The sequence below is a fragment of the Dermochelys coriacea genome, chromosome 1 (assembly GCF_009764565.3).
Source record: "Dermochelys coriacea isolate rDerCor1 chromosome 1, rDerCor1.pri.v4, whole genome shotgun sequence".
Lineage (NCBI taxonomy): Eukaryota > Metazoa > Chordata > Testudines > Dermochelyidae > Dermochelys > Dermochelys coriacea.
In genome coordinates, this window is record NC_050068.2 from 220952058 (window position 1) to 220974281 (window position 22224).

At 42.9% G+C, this 22224-nt stretch overlaps 1 protein-coding gene across 1 annotated transcript in view; it reads left to right on the forward strand.

Moving 5' to 3' along the window:
* The window catches only part of LOC119850022 (potassium voltage-gated channel subfamily A member 5-like), a 32042-nt gene that overhangs the window by 6374 nt on the left and 3444 nt on the right, over window positions 1–22224 (forward strand). The window contains exon 3 of the transcript XR_006281459.1: window positions 21710–21841. The gene's annotated coding sequence lies outside the window, so the exon portion shown is untranslated. The remainder of the gene's footprint in view (window positions 1–21709; window positions 21842–22224) is intronic.

Genomic DNA, 22224 nt, shown 5'->3' on the forward strand with positions numbered 1-22224 from the left:
GCTGCACAAGTGCCACCGGGCAGCGCCTGACCTGATATATAAAATAGGGATCCTGAGACCAACCCCCCCAAAGACTGAGCAGCTCACTTTCCATATTCCTTTATACTTTTCTGCACTCACACCCAGCAGTGGCAGCCTGGCTGGCTGGGGGGCAGTGCAGCCATTGGCTCTGAGCCAGCATCTGTGCTCAGTGACCTAGCTAGCCATCATTGGATGGGTCACTGAGCATGCCAAACACACAGGGACAGTTAACGCTTCTTCCAGCAGCATTAACAAATCCTCCTTTTGTATGATTTTTGGGCTGTGTACAAGGAATATGTTACTTAGAGTGGGTGTTCCTTGGCTTCTCTCCCCACACCACTCTCTCAAGCTGTGTGGTTCAAGGGCTATGGAGTATGGATCTATAAGGAGCCATTCAGGACGTTGGTTTTACAGCTCACCCAAAAGATGGAGTTTGTATAGGTTTGGCATACTTGGTAATTTGTGCTCTAGAAAGACCCCTAATCGTAATAATAGGGTCGATTCATGTGAGAATTGAGGTGTATTGGGGGAAAATGTGATATAAAGCTTTAATAGCATCTGCTTGCCCCGGATGTTACTTTAGCCACATTTTCTGTCCATTATTTTCATAAGCACCAACCTCCCCAACTCACTTAATAGAGCTATGTTTTTTAAAATTAAAAGAAGGAATATACGGTATTATAGTCTCCAAATCACCAAAATCACTGGGCAAAATCATTCTGGCAAGGAGTGTTTAACACTATCACATATAATAATAATTGTATTAATATGATTAGTAGTACCCGTCTTTGTTGCCTTTCTTTGGTCTTTCAGTCCTCCTCCTCCATCCACTACTGTTCTTGCCTTAGCCCAACATTATCAATAATAAGCAGAGGTAATTTCAATTCTTATAGGAACAGAATACTACAAAAAGTAATATGAATAATACTATGGCCAAATAATTAAGTCATTACAATTCTAAGTTACAAAGATTAAAAATGGTTAAAATAAAAAAAATGGCATTCATGCATCTCCTTCTTACTCCTGTATTCTAGTGGATTTACTTGGTGTTCTTTGGTTCCTATGTATGTGTATTGTACCTCTTCATTTTTATCATGGATGCAGTAAAAAATACCCTCCCACAAATAATGGGCCAGACCCACAGCTGATATAAATTAGCATAGCTTCACTGAAGACAATGGGGCTGCACTGATTTACACCAGCTGAGGCTCTGACCCCATGATAACAATTCCTGATTTTCAGCAGATCTTTGCACACAGAAACAGGAATGCATAACTTTATCCAATTCCCCACTGTCATAAATGCATAGGACCTGATTCTTCCGTTCATACCAGCTTTGCATTCCACTTACTCAGTGGAATTGCTCCCAAATTACACCAGTATAAGTGAGACAACAATCAAGTCTATATTATCAGTGTTGGAAATCTGTCTATGCAAAAAGTTTGCTCATCTGCACTGCAGAACACATTACCATTTGATAGCTAGTCCCATCTTTGAGGTTTATTTAAGCACTTGTTAAACACAAATGGCAAAACTTTGCTCTCATTTATACTTCCAAAATCCAAAGTATCTCCACTGAAATCCACTGATCTGACTAACACTGATTTTGCATAGATATGATACCATTAGTTTCATGAACTTACTCCTGATTTATATCAATGTAAATGAGATCAAAATCAGGCCCATTGACTTCAGTGGGATGCTGTTGCTCTGAATTTTAAGCAGTGTAAGGGCAGACTAGATCTAGACTAGAATGTTTCTGTTTCAGTGTAAGGACTGGTGGGTCTCAATACAGATAATCCAAATGATTACAGTACAATGGATTACCCTAAAGGCGGTTGACCAAAAAATGTCAAATTATCACAATAACGTCAAAAATCTTGTAACTCCTCTGCTGAATCATCTGTCAGCTCAGGTTTAGTATCACCAAGAGATTAGGTTCCCAAAGAAAGCAAGAAGGGTTGTAGCATTTGATGACATTCATGAGGGTGAAGTGAAAGACAAATCACAGCTCTGCGTGTTGGCTACAGTGTGGCATGAAGAATGTCACTCGTTACCTTGCAGAAAGCAGCTGAATAGCAGGGGCCAAATTCCATGATGTTTTACACCCTATGCCCAGCTGCATTAATGTACATTTGGCTCCACTGACATTTGCATCACATGCTTCTGTCCCTTCCCATATTTTGAGCGCCTCAAACTTTAAAGCCCCAATTATTGACAGCTGCTCATCTCAAAAAGTGAGACCTTGAGCATCCTGACTGTGCCTCCCCTCACCGCCCTCTCCCTTACCATCCTGAGAGCGCCCCACTTACAGACCTAATGTGTGCCAACCTGAGAGCCCTCATCTTTACCATGTACCTTTACCTCACCTCTCTCTCAAATCACACCCACCTGCAACCCAGACAGTGAGAGGCAGGGAAGCCCACTACAATATTATATATTCCATATAGATGATACGTATAGTATAATCTTGCTGCTCCAGCCTTCAATAACCAGTACAATGGCAAATCCTCATAATCAGGTTTGCAGTTTGCTTGCACTCGGCTACAACAGGGTTGATGAGGGCATTAGAAATATGATGGCTAGGTAGACAGTAGTGCAGACAATTGAGGGTCTGCAGCTGTGCTAGGAGCAGGGTCAGCAGTGGTGACATTCCTGGCTGTGTGTACAGTAGAATTTCATTACCTGCAGTGGTGTCATTCCAGCACTTGGTAATCTTCAGACCTCACAAATCCATGCCAAGGTTCTCTTTGCCCTCCCTAAAGTAAGTAGGGATTAGTGAAATTCTACTCTACTTAACTCTTTTGGGCAAGCTCAAGGCACTTTTAAATCTCTCCCTCCTCCCCCTCTCCCCTACTGAATCTGCATATTCCTTCACATAGCTTGAAATGCATGTGATTTTTGTGGACAGCTGAAAAGAGATTTGTGTGATTGAAAGAGCGTAGCCTTGTAAATTCTCTCTCTTGTTAAATGTTTTGGAAATCTGAGGGGGAGTAATTGAGGGAAGTTTTTAACGTGAACGAACTTTATGATTTTTTTTTGCTTTAGAAAACACTATAATGTTCAAGGCATAAAAGGGTTATTTAAAGATGAGAAAAGTTAATGTGAAAATAGTTTGTTGTTATACAGTGAAATCGTTGAACGTTTTAATTAGATAAAGTAACCATTAGTGCGGTGGTAAGTTTCAGACTGCTTGCCAAACGATTAATTAGGAAGACATGATCAGTCTGAAAAGAGGCCAATAATAATAATAATTAATAATTAATAAACAAACACCCAGCTTTTGTGTAGCACTTTTCATCTGTAGATCTCAAAGCCTTTTGCAAAGGAGGCCAATATCATGATCCCCATTTTACAGATGGGGAAACTGAGGCACACAGCAGCAACAAAACTTTGTCTAAGATAGCATGGTCTGGAGGAATGAGCTCATGGGTGGTTCTGAATTCTAACTCAGCCACTGACTCATTGTGTGACCATGGGCAAGGCACTTTGAATTTCTTGCTCAGTTTCCCCATCTTTAAGTGATATTGACCCATGTACCTCTCTGGAGTGTTGTGAAATGGAACCAGTTAACAGATCTCCATTGCTTGGAATAGGTAAAGCACCATGAAAGCACTAAATACTATTATTATTAAATACACAGATATTAAATATTATTAGTAGCCATGAGGTTTTTTTAGCATATTCTGCTGATTTTATATATATTTAATGCAGAGTGAACTTGATTGAATATTAGTATGGTTGGAAGTGTCTCAGATTTTGGTTTTACCTAAATTTTGGCCATCTTGCTTTGCCATTGAATTCATACTTTGTTAAGCAGATACTGTATTGAGGGGAATGGACAGAAATAGTATCTAGGAGATATGTAGGGAAAATGTGATAAAAGCAAGAGTGTAGGATCAAAAGTGGCTGGGTCGGAAGTGTGGGGAGAAATCATAATGAAAGGCCTGGAAGCTCCATGGATTTCAATGTGGTGTTTTTACTGACTAATGCCAGTGGGGACCTATGTGGGTTCTATTCCTATTGAGGGATCTGGAAGTTTTGTCAAGGAGGAGACCTGAAGTCTCCTACCCATCCTGTGTCTCCCAAAAAAGCAAACCTGTGCACATTCAGCTTTAGATGACAGAGGGGTGTAGATGCACTTGCTGTGGACCAGCAGTGGAGCAGAGTTCAGTGTCCATGAGAAGAAGCTGGAATCCACTAGGAATAGTGGACTATGGGTCCCATATTATATTGACTCTGTCAACATGACCTTATTTTATATGTTGTCAGTTTCCATAGATTGGAAAGGGTTGTTGCTGTAGAGTCCAGTTTGGTTCTGGATGTCCCCCATCTACCCAGTGATGCCATTCAACAGAGGCCCAAACTGGTTAAATTCCAGGGAAGGGCTTCTGTGACTTTAACAAAGAGAGGAGGAAGATGCTGCTTTAGCTTATGTTCTACACTAACCTTCTTGTATCCCACCCACACAGCAACACTGTAGACTGTCTATTGGCATTTTAACCATCTGGCGATTAAGCTGCCAATGGCCATTGTATACTAGCTGAAGCTTCGCTGGACTTAGAAATGATGGGAAATCTTGCAAGTGTCAGAAGAATTCTCTTGGAACCCCGGGGACATTCTCTTTGTCAGTAGTTGCTATACTGTAGTCTATAGGAAATAAACCATTACTAGAACTCTCTTGTAACTCTGGGGAAACGTGTAAAGTCCACTAGAACACCCCTCCTAAGACAGGGAAGCTGACTCAGATCCAAACACAGCAGGAGGGGTTTGCCTTCACCCCTTCACAATTCAGGATGTTCATTCAGGTCCATTGTTATTGGAAGTAACCTCAAAGAGTCTATTATCATATCTTAGTATTATGAAGCACTTGGAGGAATGATATGTTTGAAACACATGCTTGCCTCAGAAAACAGGGTTAGATTTGTGAGAGGACAGAACTGCAGTTCATGGACCAGTCTCATCCCCAGTGGAAGTGGACATAACTCCCATTGGAGTTAGTAGCAGATGTGCCCATTATGGAGTGAATTTATGCCTTTTTATTGATTCCTCTGCAGTGAGAAGCTGCTAAATATAGAATTAAAATGGCAATGGACAGTGAAGTGTAAATTTCAACTAGCTTAGGGGACAAATTCTGCTCTCAGGTCCACCAGTGTAAATCTGGAGTAACTCCACTGAAGTGAATCTTTGACCCTCCCCTGGGTCCTGTTCAGGTAGACCTGGGAATGTTCTGTTTTCACTTCATCCTTAATATACCTACTCAGCTGGGCTCTCACTTATATGGCTAATAGGATGAGTGGATGTGTTGGTGCAGGGAGAGGGAGAGTGTGTGGGGACCCAGCTATGCTTATTCCATATGCTTGACATGCAAAATAGCTAGATTGCACATGTTTTGTATTTCCATATTTAGTTCACACCCTGAATAGGAGTTATAAGGAGACTAGTCCCAAAGTGATTATACCTGGTGGGAACCAAAATCAGGCGATGAAATCATCTAGGGTTGATGATTGGTGCGAAATTGACATGCCATGGCATTGCACTCTCCTTTCTGGGGAGGACACCTACAGCCAGATGCATAGTTGCTTAGCTGTCTGTTTTTAATTCCAGGATTGGGGAGTAGGCTTGGGTCTTAGTGCCTCGTGTAGGATTTTTTCCTATATTTGATAATACACCCTAACGTGCAGGAATCAGGCCTTAATAAAGGTCTCACATAAAATCCATCGTTCATAAATTAAAACTGAAGAGTTCTCATTGCTAGTTTTCAAACTGTATTACCATGACTGTGTCATCGCAGGGTCCAAAAAATGGTTTCTCGGTATCATTGGAACAGGGTTGTAGATATGGGCAATATGATATACTTGAAATTTGTTTTCCTTTTTAAAAGTACTTTGTGATTTTTCCCCCCAATCTAATGTACATCTGATGTTGGACTTCCCATACGAGAATGGTTACAGTGAGGTTGACATTTTTAGAAATATGTGCGAATGGAAAATATCCTGGGAGAGCTGCCAATAGCAGATTCTGTGAAGTTTAAGTCTCCCATGAATAGGAAACATGATACAGGTACATTTCCTGAAAAGGAGCCTAATTAATGAAGTTGTTTCATTCAGGTGTGTGTAGTTCTTGCCTTCTTTATTTAGGGAAAGAGTAGAAATGAATTCTGGCATATCTGATATAGTGAGGATACATTCAGTTCCCTTTTCTTACCAAAGGATAAGCAGCCAATCTTACATTTACTTCCCAGAAGAAGGAAAAAATATCTGTGCTGCAAAGGACAATGGTGAAAAGAGGATTTTCCAAGGTTTAACACTGTTGGCAGTAAAAAAATTGGTTAATACTGTTCTTGTGTCTAATTTACCACTGCATTACTCCAGTTTTATGCTGGTGTAATTGGAGTAAACCAGCATAAAACAGGGCTAACACAGAGGTGAATCAGGCCCTATTGTACATGGAAACACTAGAATTATAAGAATGAATGGGGCTGATTAATAGTACTGGGCATGTCAACCAGGTTTATAGGCTTCCCAGTGTGCTTGTTTTAATTACCTTATTACATCAACTATAGAGTTAGCATACAGAAGTATTTTACACTGAGCAGGCCAAATTCTGCTGTCAGTTACAGAGGTGCAACCCAATTAAAGTTAATGGATAAGTCAGCACAGAGTTCAGTTCAAGTGATTTGTACTGGTGCATCCTGAGAACAGATTTTGGCCCACTGTGTGCTAATGACCTTGTGCTGTCACTGCTATAGGTAGTATTGCTGAGTAACAGTAAAAAACATCACATTGGCTTTAGCTCGTGCTGATTTTTCTTTTTCGTCTCTCTTTTGCTATGTAACAAACAGTGATTAGAGGGAAATTACAAAGCACCAGTGGGAAGTAGGGGTCTGTTATAACACTGGAAAATAATAACCTTGCATTAAGAAATTCCTCCCATCCAGTGATTCCAGAGCCTTTTACTAACATTCCGCCTGCTCCACAGCCCACTGAAATCAACAGAGAGACTCCCATTGATTTCAGTGGGCCTGTAGATCAGGCCTATTAAACCTCACAACACCCTTAGGAGGGAGCTAAATTATATTATTACCCCCTTTTTACACATTAGGAAAATTAAACATAGAAAGATCAATAGTCAGATTTTGTCCAGCTGCACAGCTGGGTGGGTGGCTGGGTTACAAGGAAACTAGCTCTACCCCCATTTGCTTTTTGCACCCCCAGACAGCAGTAGGGACACAGTTGCAGCCCCTTTGCTTTCTGGACCTCTGGGATTGCTTATTTTATTTTAATTGCAGGGACACAAGGCCCCCTAAATGGGGTTGGGTGATGCCTCCCCACCCCATGCACCAAGCAACTATGTATGCTGCACCTCCAGAATTGGCATAGGAGTTGGTGTGCTCCTCCATGGAGGAAAAACTTTTCCTCGAACTTTCCTTTGGGTAGTGGAGCTCCACATTTTGCCCAATACAGGGCTTTGCCTACAGAGCACAACTGAGCCCTAAGCACCCTGCCCAAGGACACCCAACATCAGGGCCAGGAATAAGACACACAGTTCCTGAGCCTGGGTCTTATGCCTTAACTCCAAGGATTTAGGACCAGATTCTTGAAGGTATTTAAAGCCTACAGGTGCAGACAGAGTTGCCTTGTAGGACACTTTTGAAAATCCCACTAGGTGCTTATCTGCATCTTTAGGCATCTAAATACCTTCAAAAAATTTAAAAGTCTGGCCTGCAGTCACTCTGGTCATTTGGTATGTTACACTGCTTCATTGTGCTGCTCTTTTTTTGGTGCAATAGCTGTATGCAAAGGGTTAAGTGCTCCCTCGTTAGGGGTCTCTTCCAACACCCCTTGGAGTCACTAGAAACACTCCCATTGAATCAGGCACGAGGGCCCAGATTCGCAACGGAACTTAGGCATTGGGTTGCTCCGTGTCCCAAGAGCCAGTGCAGTAGGTGAGCTGTAGCTCACGAAAGCTTATGCTCAAATAAATTTGTTAGTCTCTAAGGTGCCACAAGTTCTCCTTTTCTTTTTTGCGAATACAGACTAACACGGCTGCTACTCTGAAACCTGCACTAGGTGGGGAGCCGCCTAAACTAACCAATGGGTGATGTCAATGAGAAGGGTGTGTGCGAAGCCCCACCCCTCTCAGAGAGACAGGTGCCTACGTCCCGGCTGCAGGGCGGCGACCATCTCAGCTCGCTATTTACAACCAGGAACCACTGTCCTGGAGTCAGGTGGTTTAGGTGCCTCAGGAGTTTCTCATAAGAGTTGCTTACACAGGCAGTAACTGCAGGTGGAGGAGGAGGCAGGTACACCACCGGTCTTTTCTCCTCCCTTTTGCTGGAGGCGAGGGTGGGAGAATGGATTTGAACAGGGCTCATCCACCCCTCTAACGACTGAGCTATGGGGTAATCTGAGGTGGGGGCTCCCTCAGTCTCTTCTGTTCTTCTTTCGTGTGGCAAGAGTGGTGATGATCAATGTTCAAATAACCAAGCCCAGATTAGTGAGCCAGTAGGTATCTGTTGAAGCTGTTCCACTGTGGATAGATCATTACGGAGTGATTGGAGCAGGGACGAAGCACCCAGGATCTCCCACATGGGTGCCCTAACACTGGACCACTGCTCCCTCATGCTCTCTCTTTCACACTCCCAATGACTGTTCCACTGTGGATAAATGCTTAAACAGTCATTGGGACAGAGAGAATGACTCTGTAGCCCAGTGATTAGGGCACCCACCTGAGAGGGCATAGGCATGACCACCACCTCCTCCTCTGATTGGATTTTGAATGGGACCCTATCTGGTAGATGGCCTCTGAGCACGCCTATCAGATCGGGCCCTGCACAGTACTAAGGTAGCCAAACATCTGTCTTCCCTGATTTGTGAATTGCTCTGGAGCTTAGGTTGAAGATAGTTCCCCAGGTACCTAGAGTGAGGCAGCACTGCATGTACCCAGAGATAGAAACTTAAGCCCTGTCAAGGCTGATTCCCCACTCTGGCACTTTGAGTGCAAAAGGTGGGGCCTGCAAGGATTCTAACAATTAATACTGGCCACTCCAGGCTTATATTAAATTCCCAAGGTTACAGCTTTTCTCTGACCTTGGATGGGTAGATGCTGTCACCACCCAAGTGCAGAAACCCCTTTGAGAATCCAGGAAGGCGCACTTGGGAATTCTTTCCTGTGGGGTTCCCTCAAGCCCTTTCACCCCAACTCCGGGGAAGAGCTGAGAAAAAAAAAGAAATCAGCTGTTGCCACCAGCTAATTAAACAACATACACAAACCTCTTAAGACACAAAAATCCAATTCTGTTCTTTAAAAAGGTAAACTTTATTAATTAAAAAAAGAAAGAAAATACACCTGAGAACTTAGGCATTTGCTAGATTAAAAAAAAAAACAACTACAAGGATTTAGCATCAAGAATAGCTTTCTTGAGGTCCAGCTTAAAGGTTACAAGCAAAACAAAAACACCTGAGGTTAGCACAGAGGAATCCACAAGCCATAAAGAAATAAAAAGAGATAAATCTGATCGCATCTTCCTAGACATTTCCTGATCTACTTACATATCTGGGGTTTCAAATGAGTAGGTTATAGGTATGATACTGGTGATTTTTCATACTTGGCCCCAAGCTTCTTACAACACAGTCATTGTCCTGTTCACTTCTCCCTGGGAGAACAACACAGACAGACAAAAGGGGTGTCTTGTTTCAATTTTTAAAAGTTCTAGCCTTCCCATTGGTTCTTTTGGCCAGGTGCCCACTCACTTCCTTTTAACTATGCACAGCAGCGAAACCTTTTAATCCTTTGTAGGGAGAGCAATTAGAGAACAGCTACTAAGTGGATTTTATAGCTACTGGATGGTTGGGTGTCCATAAATGGGAGCTACCTCCCCCCTTCATTTATCACAGGCCCCAGGGAACTTTCACTGCCAAAACTTAGCTGCCGAATGAGTTTATGTGCCTTCAGGGTTTGGCATGAGTTTTGTGGATCTCAATGGAGCCTAAAAGTGCATTGTAGGTATCTACATTTGGGGTTTAGGTACCTACATACCTTTGTAATCTGTGCCTAAATGAAGAAGAGGTTGTTTCATATCTGGATGTTGACCACATAAACTGGCAGAAAATCTGCCCAAGGTCTTTCTTTGTACCTTCATGCTCCACTTAAACCTCTTGTTATAATATGGCTAGGAACTTTTGATAAACACTCTATTTGTTTCTGGGAAAACAACATTGCTTCCTTGATTAACTACTGTGAAAACAACACATTAATGCATGCCTCATTTATACAATCAGTTTATGCACTATATAACGGAATACATTTGGATGCAGCTGTGATATCTAATGTGTGTACTGGGAGCCACGTACAGGCCTCAGGGATGTAAATTGTGACCCTCGAAAGTGACTGTTTCAAAAAGAAAATATGTATTTAATGATCATTGAAAAGGAATTCTTTGAACCACACCCTGTGATTATTAAATGGAAGTGTTTTCATTAGTCTTGAAACTAGGGGGAAGGGATGGGGTCTTCCCTGCTGAACAAGGGGACCCTCCAGGGAGAGCAGGATAGGAGCTTGACTGGCTCTGCTAAGCCTAAGGGAGTACCTAGGAAAGGATGGCTTCCCTCCCTTTTTCCTCCTCCCCAGCTTCCCCCAATAGCCAACAAGGGCAGCTCAGGAGAAGGGAAAACTAAAGAGAAGATGAGAATCAACAACCAATTACAACTCTCTGAATCCCAGGGCAGGTTAGAGCAACCCAGGCACTGTTCTAAATTGTGTCTGGGAGCCAGCTATGCTTTCTTTGTGTCCACTCCCCACTCTGGGGATATCTTCAACAGAGGGCTTGTGAGTGGCTTCCTCTCCCTTTGTGTTCCCAGAAGAGAGCAAAGTATCTCCCACTGGCCACCGTTCACTGTTCCAGGCCAATTGGGGCTGTGGGAAGTGGTGCAGGCCAGGCCACCTCTTTCCGCAGCCCCCATTGGCTTGGAACGAGAAACCACGGCCAGCGGGAGCTGCGATTGGCCGAACCTGTGGATGCTGCAGGTAAACAAACCATCCTGGCCCACCAGTGGCTTTCCCTGATGAACCACGTGCGAAAGGTTGCCGATTCTTGTTCTAGTATAACTATGCCTGCAATAGGGGTTGTACCAGTATAACTCTACTAGTACAAAACCCCAGACCACTATGAAATAGTTATACTGGTACAACTTTCAAGTGCAGACCAAGCCTTACGCCCTTTGAAATCAATAGGAATAGGCACCTAAATACCTTTTGAGGATCTGGGACTAAATCCCATTTTCAAAAGTCACATTGATGCTTAGGAAAGTCACTGAAAGCAAGTGGCACTCAAGGCTTGTCTACATAAGGGGTAATGTGCTCTACTAGGGGTTTGATTTCTAAAGTGCACTAATGTCTTGTGCATTAATTGGTCCATGTAGACCCTGCTAGTGCTCACTAATGGTTCCCTAGTGCACTTTAACATAGTGCTGTTTGAAAGAGCTCTACATTTAAGCAAACCAGCAGGGTCTACATGGACCAATTAATGTGCAACACTTTAGTGTGCTTTAGAAATCGTACCCCCATAGAACACATTACCCCACCATGTAGACAAACCCTTAGATTCCTAAATCACCAATGAAATGTTACCCATCATCTATAGTCATCTATACACCTACACCAAGGCCCAATTCTGCAAAGTGTTGAGTACCTCCTGTTGGTTACTAAGGTCCCTCAATGCCCATTGAAGTCATTGGGAGTTAAAAGCCATCAGCAGTTCCCAGAATGTGCTCAGCATCCTGGAGGACAAGGCCCAAAGAAGGCACAGTGGCTGCTGTGGTTGCACTATAGTGCTTAATGTGCAAATGTACTATAGGTCTCATCAAGGTTCATGGGCTTTATAGGCAAACATTGACTGGAGAGTAAAACCAATAATTTAAGGTGTGAAAATTTCTGTTCTATTCCAGCCCAGAAGGCACACCAAGGGACAGAATTCAGGTCACACACAAACCTGCTGAAACCTCTTTGGTTTGTTCTATAACTTGAACCCCAAAGGCCTGGTTTTGCACCATATGGATCAAAGAGACTTTTGCCATTGGCTTCAATAAGAGCAGGATTGAGCCCCAAGGGCACGATCCTGCTCCCATTGATTTCAACCGGCATTTTCCCATTGACCTCTATGAGGGCCTCAGTGTGGCTCTAAACTAGCTGTGAGATGAGAAAGCATTTTGGAAAAGGCTGGAGGCAATAGAATTATTATTCATTGTCAACTCTAAAGCAAAGCTGTGATTCAGTCTGCATCTACACTGTCTAGAAAGACATCACATGACATTATATAAGGCCTGATGTCACTGTCAGTGCATAATGTTTAACCTGGAAAATAGAATTACAGAAGGAGTTCTAAGTCAAGTGGTGCTTTGTACTTTTCCTCTGAAATCAATCTGAGAGCATATCACAGATGATTTTATATTGCAGTGCATCATAATACCACAGTATAAGAGGATGTTAAGAAGTATTTTGAAGGGTACCAGAAATAACTATTGGAGCAAACATGTCAGTTCAGATACATTCATTCTAAATGAACTCACTGCATTAAAAAATAAGCCTGGAATTTTTAAAGGCATAACTGTGCTCCCATGAAGCCAGTGGAAGTTCATTGATTTCAGTGGTTGCAATTATGCTAATACTGAATGCTTTTGAAAATCTCTTCCTAAATATTTTCTTCTTTCTTGGCTTTGCAGTTATTTTCAGCTCTGGCCTTTGGAGCTCCCTCTGTCACAGCAGTGAAGCAAAAGTGAAACCACTGGAAGAGATGAGGGGGCTTTATACTATCTTGTTGATGTTCTCCTCCAAAAAAATAGCAAGACTCAGATGTTCTCACTCTTTGTTCTTCCTTAGCTTTTCTTTTAATGTAGTTGCACCAATGTAGAGTTCCATCTGTCAGTCTTCAAGCAGTGATGCACCCTGCTATTTTTAGGTACTTCCAAGACTCTTAGGGTTTCCTGATGCTTTTTGAATAATAATGGTAATGAATAATAAATAAATGTCCATCTCTTCACAAAGCATGGATGCCTCATATCTCTCTTTGTCATGCATTTCTTTGGTGTACATTCAACCATGATCCAATTTGCAAATGACACCAGAATTGAAAAGCAACTCATCTGTGTCTAATTCAAGGGGTGCTTTCATGTTTGTCTTGAGATGACTGACTACTAAAAAAGGTTAAGTTCTATTGCTATTAGATTTCATTCTATTTAAAATATTGGGTTGCACAGGGCCTGATTTAGGAACATAGGACTTGCCATACTGGGTCAGGCAGTGGTCCGTCTAACTCAGTATCCTGTCTGACAGTAGCCATTAGGTCTCATCCTGGTCTCTAATAGTTATAGACTGGCATAAGCCCTAAAGCACAAAGTTTAATATCCCTCCCAAATTTTTATTGTGATTTATGATAACTCTGGGTATTCGTAATATCCATATAAATAGCCAATCCCTTTTTGAATCTGGTTAAGTTCTTGGCCTTAACTACTTCTTGTGGCAGTGAGTTCCACAGCTTAGTTCTCCGTTGTGTGAAAAAATATTTCCTTTTACTGATTTCAAGTTTCCCGCCTCTTATTTTGATTGAATGTCCCCTTGTTCTTGTGTTATAAGACAGAGATAGTGGAAGCTTCCAATCTACCTTATCTATACTATTCATTATTTTATAGACTTTTATCATGTATTCCCTTATTTATTTCCTTTCTAAAATAAACAATCCCAGTCTTTTCATCCTGTTTTCATATAACAATATTTCTAGGCCTGTGATCATTCTCATTGTCTTTCTCTGAATCCCCTCTAGGTCTGCAGTATCCTTTTTGACATGGAGTGACTGGTATTGCACACAGTACCCAGATGACCCTGCACCATTGATTTGTACAATGGCATCATAATATTTTTTTTAATTATTCTCCATCTCATTCCTTATGTATCCTAACATCTTGGTTGCTTTTCTGAGTGCAGCTGCACATAGAGCAGAACTCTTCATTGAGCTGTTTACAATGATGCCCCAAATCCCTTTCTTGAGTAGATACAGTTAATTTAGAACCCTTAAAGTGTAAGAGTGGTTTAATTTTTCCCCCCTGAAATATTCACTGGCTATTGGCCATCATGTTGTCCATTCCACTAACTTGTTTAGGTTTCTCTGAAGTTCCTTTTAGTCCTTTCTGGTCCTAAATAACTTTGGGTCATCTGCAAATTTAATTGCATCACTATTCACCCCCTTTTCCCGATCATTATAAATGTATTAAACAACATGAGACCTAGTACAGAAGCTCAAAGCACCCCATTACTAGCCTTTTGCCATGATGAAAACTGATGATTTATTCTCAAGTCTGCAATAGTGAAAGTTATTGGTATTGGTCCACCCAACTACAACACCCCCCAATCTGAATGTACCCTTCTGAAAATATATCCAGATGTCACAGTAACAAATTACTGGGAGGTTATTGAAAATGAATCCCTTGAATACAAAATGGTATTTTTCAGTCTCCTAACAATGTGTTATTTTCACCATTGTGCATGTGTTTTCAAATTTTAGGAGGCAAAATTAAGGTTGGTAAGTGGTGCTTATCAGGTGGATGGTGAGTGATGAAGAATTATAAGGCCATGAGGAACTGACTGGACACGTTAACTTTTCATTGCCTTGTATTTTTTAAGAAGTGCAGAAGTTGTATGGCAAAAGTGTAATGTTGTAGTTTGGCTGTTCACTGGACTACAATGAAACATACTTTCAACCTAACAAATTTTGTTTATGTGGTGTATTGGAAACTGGTTAAAAATGACTAGCTATCATTTTAAATGTGAGCCATTTCCTAGTTCTCCTTGCAAGTCTCTTACCAAAGCCATGTGATTTGGGTCATTTTAGTCAGTCAGCAGATAGTCAGTCTGGAAAAAGCCAGCTTAAAGCAAGGTGGGGTCAGTTGTACCTCACTGCCTTAGGGACCAACCTGCTTTTCTTTTTTTTCTCTCTCTCTCTCTCTCTCAATCTTTTTGGGTTCTTATGAGTTCTCGTTCTGAATTCTGTGAAATAAAGTAGTGATATATTGCAGTCTTCCAGCAAGTGTTTTTATGTTTTTATCTAACTTTTCTGTGGCCTGGCCTACACTTGAAAAATGTAGGCTGGCAGAATTACCTCACTCAGGGGTGAGAAAAATCCACAGCAAGATGAATGCAGCAAGGTCAACAGAAAAATGCTTTCACTGATCTTGCTAACGTCGCTAGGGGAGGTGGTGTTCCCACACTGCTGGAAAAAAACCTTCTGTCCCCGTAGGCGGTGTTACACCACCAGGTTATGCCAGCATAGCTACAGTACCATAGCTATGCTAGTATAGTCCCTGTAGTGTAGACATACCCTATGTGTATGATGAGAACATAACAGTTTGTTTATGAATGACACCGTTTTTTGAACAAGCACCAATAATTTCAATCAAGTTGGTTATAAAGTCTCCAGAAGAGGAATCTAGTTTTGACAGACTTTAAGAGGCTCATCAGAGTGGAGGTACCTTCCTGTAGTCCCCACTGTCCCAAACTCCGTCTTTGTGGAGGGGCAATTGTTAATTTCATGGTGAAGGACACCACACTTTGTGTTGACAGGATCGGTATTATTTTGCTTGGGTAATCCCTGCATGTTCTGAGAGGGTGATGCTCCAGTTCTCCTTCCTGATTCACAGAGAGAGTACCTTCACCATGGAGTTTCCTCAGGACCAGGGAGAGAGCCAGATGATGTCACAGAGCTATTACTCCCATCTTTCCCTGTATGCCAGGTCAGATCTACTCAGTCTAGTTCTCTCCCATGCTTGGAAGAGAAAGGGATAATCAAACCCTAACAAATTTGAACAGCAAACACATGCAGGTTAGTTGTGAGTCTCTGTATGGAAAATAGTGGGCCCAGTCCTGATTCCATGGAAGTCTCTGGGACTTCGCTATTGACTTCATGGAGTTGAGGACTAGGTTCAAAACTGTTACATTTTATATAGAACATCTGTAAAACACTTGTCAGTGACTTTATGATATTGAATGCAACAGAATGAAATCAGACTCTTGTACATTTCTTAGGGATGCACTGTATAATCCTAAATATCAGCATCAGGTTTCAGTGATATATATGAAGACTTACTCTTTCAATGGAAATCTGTAATAAGAAAGACTGTTGGCTTCCTCTCTGTAACTGTTCTTACTTAAATTCCAGCAAGATAACCAACTAGTTCATGTATGCATCCGATGAAGTGAGCTGTAGCTCACGAAAGCTTATGCTCTAATAAATTTGTTAGTCTCTAAGGTGCCACAAGTACTCCTTTTCTTTTTGCGAATACAGACTAACATGGCTGTTATTCTGAAAATAGTTAATTCAGGGTCAGATTAAATGTAAATGTGGCCTAAATCAGCCAAAAAATGCAGAATCCCACATTTGCTCATGGATTATTTAGGGCAGATAGTCAGGGAAAACACACACAATATCTCCTGGAAAGAAAATTCCAGCTCCAGAAAATTGAGCTCTGCTAATTTGGAGACCTCGACACAACATGGAGAAAACATAATATCTCAGAAGTCAAGGGACATGCCCGATGCGGATAAAGGATGAGAATAAAATGGCAGTGCTAATTTCTTATGGGATTTCTTTCCTTCAACTGTCACACCAGCTAAATTACTATACCGAAATGGTATCTCTTTATATTGGGGAAGATTACTGCCCCTTTAAAGAGCCTGTTCGGTTCCATTAAGTCTCTAACCCTGCTCCTATTACTGTAGCTTCCAATGATGCATTCAGCAAAGTGACTAGTGTCTCTACATGCTTCTTATTGAAATGTTTTTCTTCAGTGCATCTCAAGCCAAGCCAACATTTATATTCTAGTGTGGTCCTTCATGTACCATGAAGTTGCCATTGTGTGGTACATGGAAGTCAAGTGACTTGGTCAAAGCCAGCCAATGAGAGATAGCAACTGAGAGGGTTAGGAGTCCAGACCCCCTAGGTGCCTGTTTCTTTGCCTTAACATCTAAATTAGGTCAATTTTATAGAAGTCGGTTTTCAGAATTCAATTTTATACAGTCACTTGAGTATGTCCACACTAAGCGCATTAAGTTGGTGGAGTGCATCCTCACTACCATGGCTAGCATTGACTTACAGAGCGGTGCACTGTGGGTAGCTATCCCATAGTTCCCGCAGTCTCTGCTGCCCATTGGAATTCTGGGTTAAGCTCCCATTGCCCGATGGGGCAAAAACATTGTCGCGGGTGGTTTTGGGTACATGTCGTCAGGCCCCCCCCCATGAAAGCAACGACAGACAATCATTTCGCACCTTTTTTCCGGGGTCCTGTCTGCCGGTCCCACTCAGCCCATTGCCTGCCTGGATGATTGGAATCCCAGGCAGACAGCGGGCTGAGCAGGGCTGGTGGACGGAGCCCCAGACTGGCTGTGGCCCAGCCCGCTGCTGGTCTGGGGCTCCGTCCACTGGCTCCTGCCAGCCGGCATCCTGGCCGTCAGCCCCGCTCAGCCCGCTGCCATACTTTCCATACCACGGCAAGCATGAAGCCCGCTCAGCTCACTGTCACCGTATGCTTCCTGGGTGCTGCTGGCCGACAAGGTACTGCATTGCTACGCAGCAGCAGCTCCTTGCCTTTGCAACAGACTGTGCAGTAGGACTGATAGCCATCGTACGTCTCCTGGGTGCTCCTGGCAGACCTTGGTGAGGTTGATCAGGGGCACCTGGACGGTCATGGCTATCCTCCTCTTAGAGCACTGAATAGGAGTGACTCCAGGTCATTCTCTTCTTTAAGTTTCATCTCATGGAGTTTCAGTCCTGCCTGGAATATCATGCGAGCTGGAGGCTTCTGCCTCAGGCTGCTCTCCCAGCCTGCAGCACTGCATGGTCGCACCTGCACCTCCTTGCTCCCATGGCTCATGAAGCCTGGACAGTAGTAAGGAGCAGTTCAACTTGTGGAATGACAAATCCAGAATGAAGGATTGCACTCTAGGGGCCACCTTAAGCTTATTTCAGAGTCCTAGATAGCATTTAGTCCCTATAAAAGGCTTCATTGAAATGTTCCCCCGCCCCTAACAAAAATGTTAATTTATCAGAGCAACTGAAAGGATAAGGAGCCCAGGACTATAACTTAGAGAGAGCTGCCATATTATTTAACTCATAATTGATATAATTCAAAGAAAAATTTCATAGAGTGGTCTGTTCTAAGACTAAAAATGCAGGAGGGGAGTCAGAAAAAGGTGAATGTGATAACCACTACACTAAGGAAACTGAACTTGAATGTATCCCTTGCATGGTCCCTATTATACTTTATGTAACGTGTGGTTGTGTATTATTAATAGTTTGGTGTGTCACGGGGCCTCTCTTTCTTTGCCCCAGACTTTGCCGAATGCACAGGATTGTTTTCTCTAGATACAGAAGCTACCTCATGCAATATCTATGGTCTTCCTGCTCACAAAGCGGTCATGCCCCCGCCCAAGGCTGACACAGCACGGAGCGCATGTGACACAGTGACCTGGCTCAGGCAGGATCGCTAGCGAGGCATGATACTATTGCTGTTAAGCAAACACATTAGTTCTTTCCTGGCCTTTGCCACTGCAGGCCTCCATAGCTGTGCCCTATCAGTGCGGGAGGACTGCATGAGCTCGGAAAACATGTCATCGCGAGTGCATTTTTTTCGCCTTCTAATCTGTGATAACCTCAGGGATGGAGATGGTAGGGGGAGCGTAGAAACATTCTTGGGGGACTGCATGGTCACCTGTGCTGCTGAGTGCTGCTGAGTTCGCCATGCTGGCCAAATGGGAAATTAAATTCAATCATTCCCGGGGCTTTTCCTGTGTACCTGGCTAGTGCATCGGAGTTCAAAGTGCTGTCCAGAGCGGTCACAATGGAGCACTCTGGGATAGTTCCCGGAGGCCAATACCATCGAATTGCATACACACTACCCCAAATTCGACCCAGTGATGTCGATTTCAGTGCTAAGCCCCTCGTCAGGGAGGAGCACAGAGATTGATTTTAAGAGCCCTTTAAGTCAACAAAAATGGCTTCGTCATGTGGACGGGTGCAGGGTTAAATTGATCTAATGTTGCTAAATTCGACCTAAACTCGTAGTGTAGACCAGGGCTAAGAGACTGTCGTCCTAGTTACATCTTTCCTAGGCTGCCTATTTAAAACCTCTTTCAAACAAGAAAGACAAACCAGTTTGTAGATTAAGAAATATCTTTGGTATCAAAACTAGGAGTGAGGGAGCTACCTATAGGTCTTGCACTAAAATAGGACTTGTCCTTAAGGAACAAATTATTTTCAGGCCCTGAAGACCCAGAATAATTTATTGTCAGGCCCTGATGGCTCAATGTCACTGCACTTCCATTTGATTCAACAAAAGGGTCAGGGGAAATAGGAAGCTGATTATGGCTCCCTGATTCTCGATGACACTCTTGCACAGGTGAGAGCAAACTGGGGGCTGCTCTAACTGTTGCCAACTGGCTATGTTCCCTGATGGTCCATACATCAATTGAGTCACAGATAAAGCACGGTGTATTTCACCCAACCTGCCTCCCTCTCGTTATGCTGGGGTTGAGTGGATGGGATGGGTCTAGCACAAGGCCTCAGTACACAGCACTGTGACTATGGAGAGTTCCCCCTTGCCAGGTGGATTCACAGCAGTGGCCAAACTGGCTGATTTCCAGCCCCTTTGCACCTCTCAGATGGTGGGAAGAGGCTGGGATGCTTGGGAGAATCTAGCAAGATATTGTCAGAGTCCCACTCAAATCAGACAGTTAGATGTCAGAATGACCTAGATAGGATGGTACTAGTTCAAGATAAATGAGCTACAAGCTCAGGAAAAATGTAGGCTCAGGACAAGAGGCTAAAGCACAAGACAGGTGTTGCTGAACAGTTCCTCTGATCAGGGTTTTGACAAGCACAACCTGTTACTGATTTGATTCAGTAATACCAGGATACTGGGATACTGCAGCAGGGATCAAACATTCACAGGTGCTGACAGCAGGATGCTGCACTGCTTTGAGAGCACTGCTTCTTCTTTAGCCCACTTTGATTCCCTTAGCTTTCCGACTAAAAAATTATCATTAAAATGGCAACAGGTTTCATTTCAGGTCAGTAACCACAGCCTCTTCAGGCTTCTGCTTCAGGGTTTCTACAGCTGAGAAAGATGGTGAGAGGCAATGACATGACTGGTGTGCTAAGGACATACTTCCACATTCAGGATGTCCTGCTATTTGGACTGAGGGAAGGCCCTGACATTAGAATCTGGGGAGTATGAGTAAGCCTTCAATCTTCCTTCCCTCTGCTGCACATCCACTCCTTTCCAGCCAGTTAGTCATACACTAGCTTTGGGCTGGGTGAGAGTAGAATAGAGGACACAATGGATGACCTGAGGTAGCATCAGCATGTAGATCAGTAAGATGTCTCTGGCAGTGGCAGGCCACTTGACACCGCTGTCTGACTGTGTAGCTCACCATCAGCAGTGCACCTAGAAGAACCTGCTAAAAATTGAGCTGACAGGAGATTAAGCTTGCTACAAAGCTAATGGATCTGCAGAGAACTTTATGTAACTTTCATGGGAGTGCATCATGCTTCGGCATCTCCTTGGGAAGGTTTTAGGGGTGTCTGTAAGACCAGGCATGAAAGACTGAGAGAGAACAGAGGGCCAAGGGATCCGACTGGGAGTACTGGAGAGATGAAGAGCTAGATTGTACCGTTAATCACAACCCTGTGTAAGGGTCAGTACATATGTGTGCAACCCCAGCAGCAGAGCAGGGAAGGAGTTGTAAGTCAGAAAGTCCAAATGCCTCTCTGTTCCCCCTTGCTGCATGGGCAAGTCATCTGCTATGGCCCCAGAACAGGGGCAGATTACTTCCTGTCCATACCAGCTCAGTTCCACAGGCTCACACAGTACATGGAGTGGAGCCAAGGATTCTCCCTCTTCCTGCCCCTCTTTGCTCCCATCCACATCCATTTGATTGCAGTGGGAGTAGTGGCCATATGGAGCTTGCTTTCCCATTTACATCCTAAGCAGTGATGTGGGTTGGAGGGAGGTTGGAGGGAAGGGTCCTATGCCTCAGTGTAGCCACAAAAGGTTGGACCACAATCTGGTCCTAAGAGAGAAAAGAGAGTAAGACGTCATGGATTGAGAAGGAATGATCAGTACTTCACATGCTATTCCCGACCAGGTGGTTTCACTGAATAAAGGCATTATAATATTTTCAGTTTGATTCCCCATCTCATTCCTTATGCATCCTAACATTGTGGTAGCTTTTTTTTTTTTTAATGCAGCTGCCTATGGAGCACAGGTCTTCACTGAACTGTCTACACTGACACCCAGGTCACTGTCTTAAGTTGATACAGCAAATTTAGAACCTTGTAAGGTTTAGGAGTCATTTAAGTTTTTCCCTCCAACTTGCATTATTTTGCATTTATCCACACTGAACTTCATTTGCCCATCTCACAAGAGCCTTCATAAAGGCTTCTGAAATGTAGGTTATCCATGTGATGGTCTCTGTGTATTTGTATTATCTACCTGTCTTCGGTGTTTCTATCACCTAGGTTCCTAAGTGTCGACACTTATGTAATAAGCTAAATCAATGCCATATCCCCACTGCATGCTAAAAGCACTTTGCTAAACAGACCGCATTAGCCACAGTAATTGTGATGCGTTTTTTTGTTCTCTAGAGTGACCTGGAGCAGAGCCAGTGGTGCTGTTTTTGAGAAGGCTTCCCGGGGCATAGCAGTCCACAGCACACCCAATGAGACACAGTACTGGGATGGAAATTCCAGTCTGGGGAGGGTGTGAGTCATGAGTTGGTGAGTGAAAGAAACAGCAGGATAAAAATAACAGAACAAAGTATAATGCTGAATGTTAATCTGCTACATTGCATTATCCTTGCTTGCATTACCCATAACAAAATAACATGTAGTGTGCACTGCAGTGCATAACACAGATTCTTGTATACTATTCTGAAAGTATATGGTTTAGGATGCTGGATATGTCTTTAATTCCTCTTTTTAGAACTGATTGAAAATTATTAATCACATTTTTCAATGAAAAATGCCTTTTCAAACAGTATGGACATTTCTATATAAAATTTTTGCATCATTCAGCATTTCCAGATTTTGGACAAAACGATTTAAAATGAAAAATTTTCATTTCAATTTGAACTGACTAGAATCAAATGAATTTTTTTCTT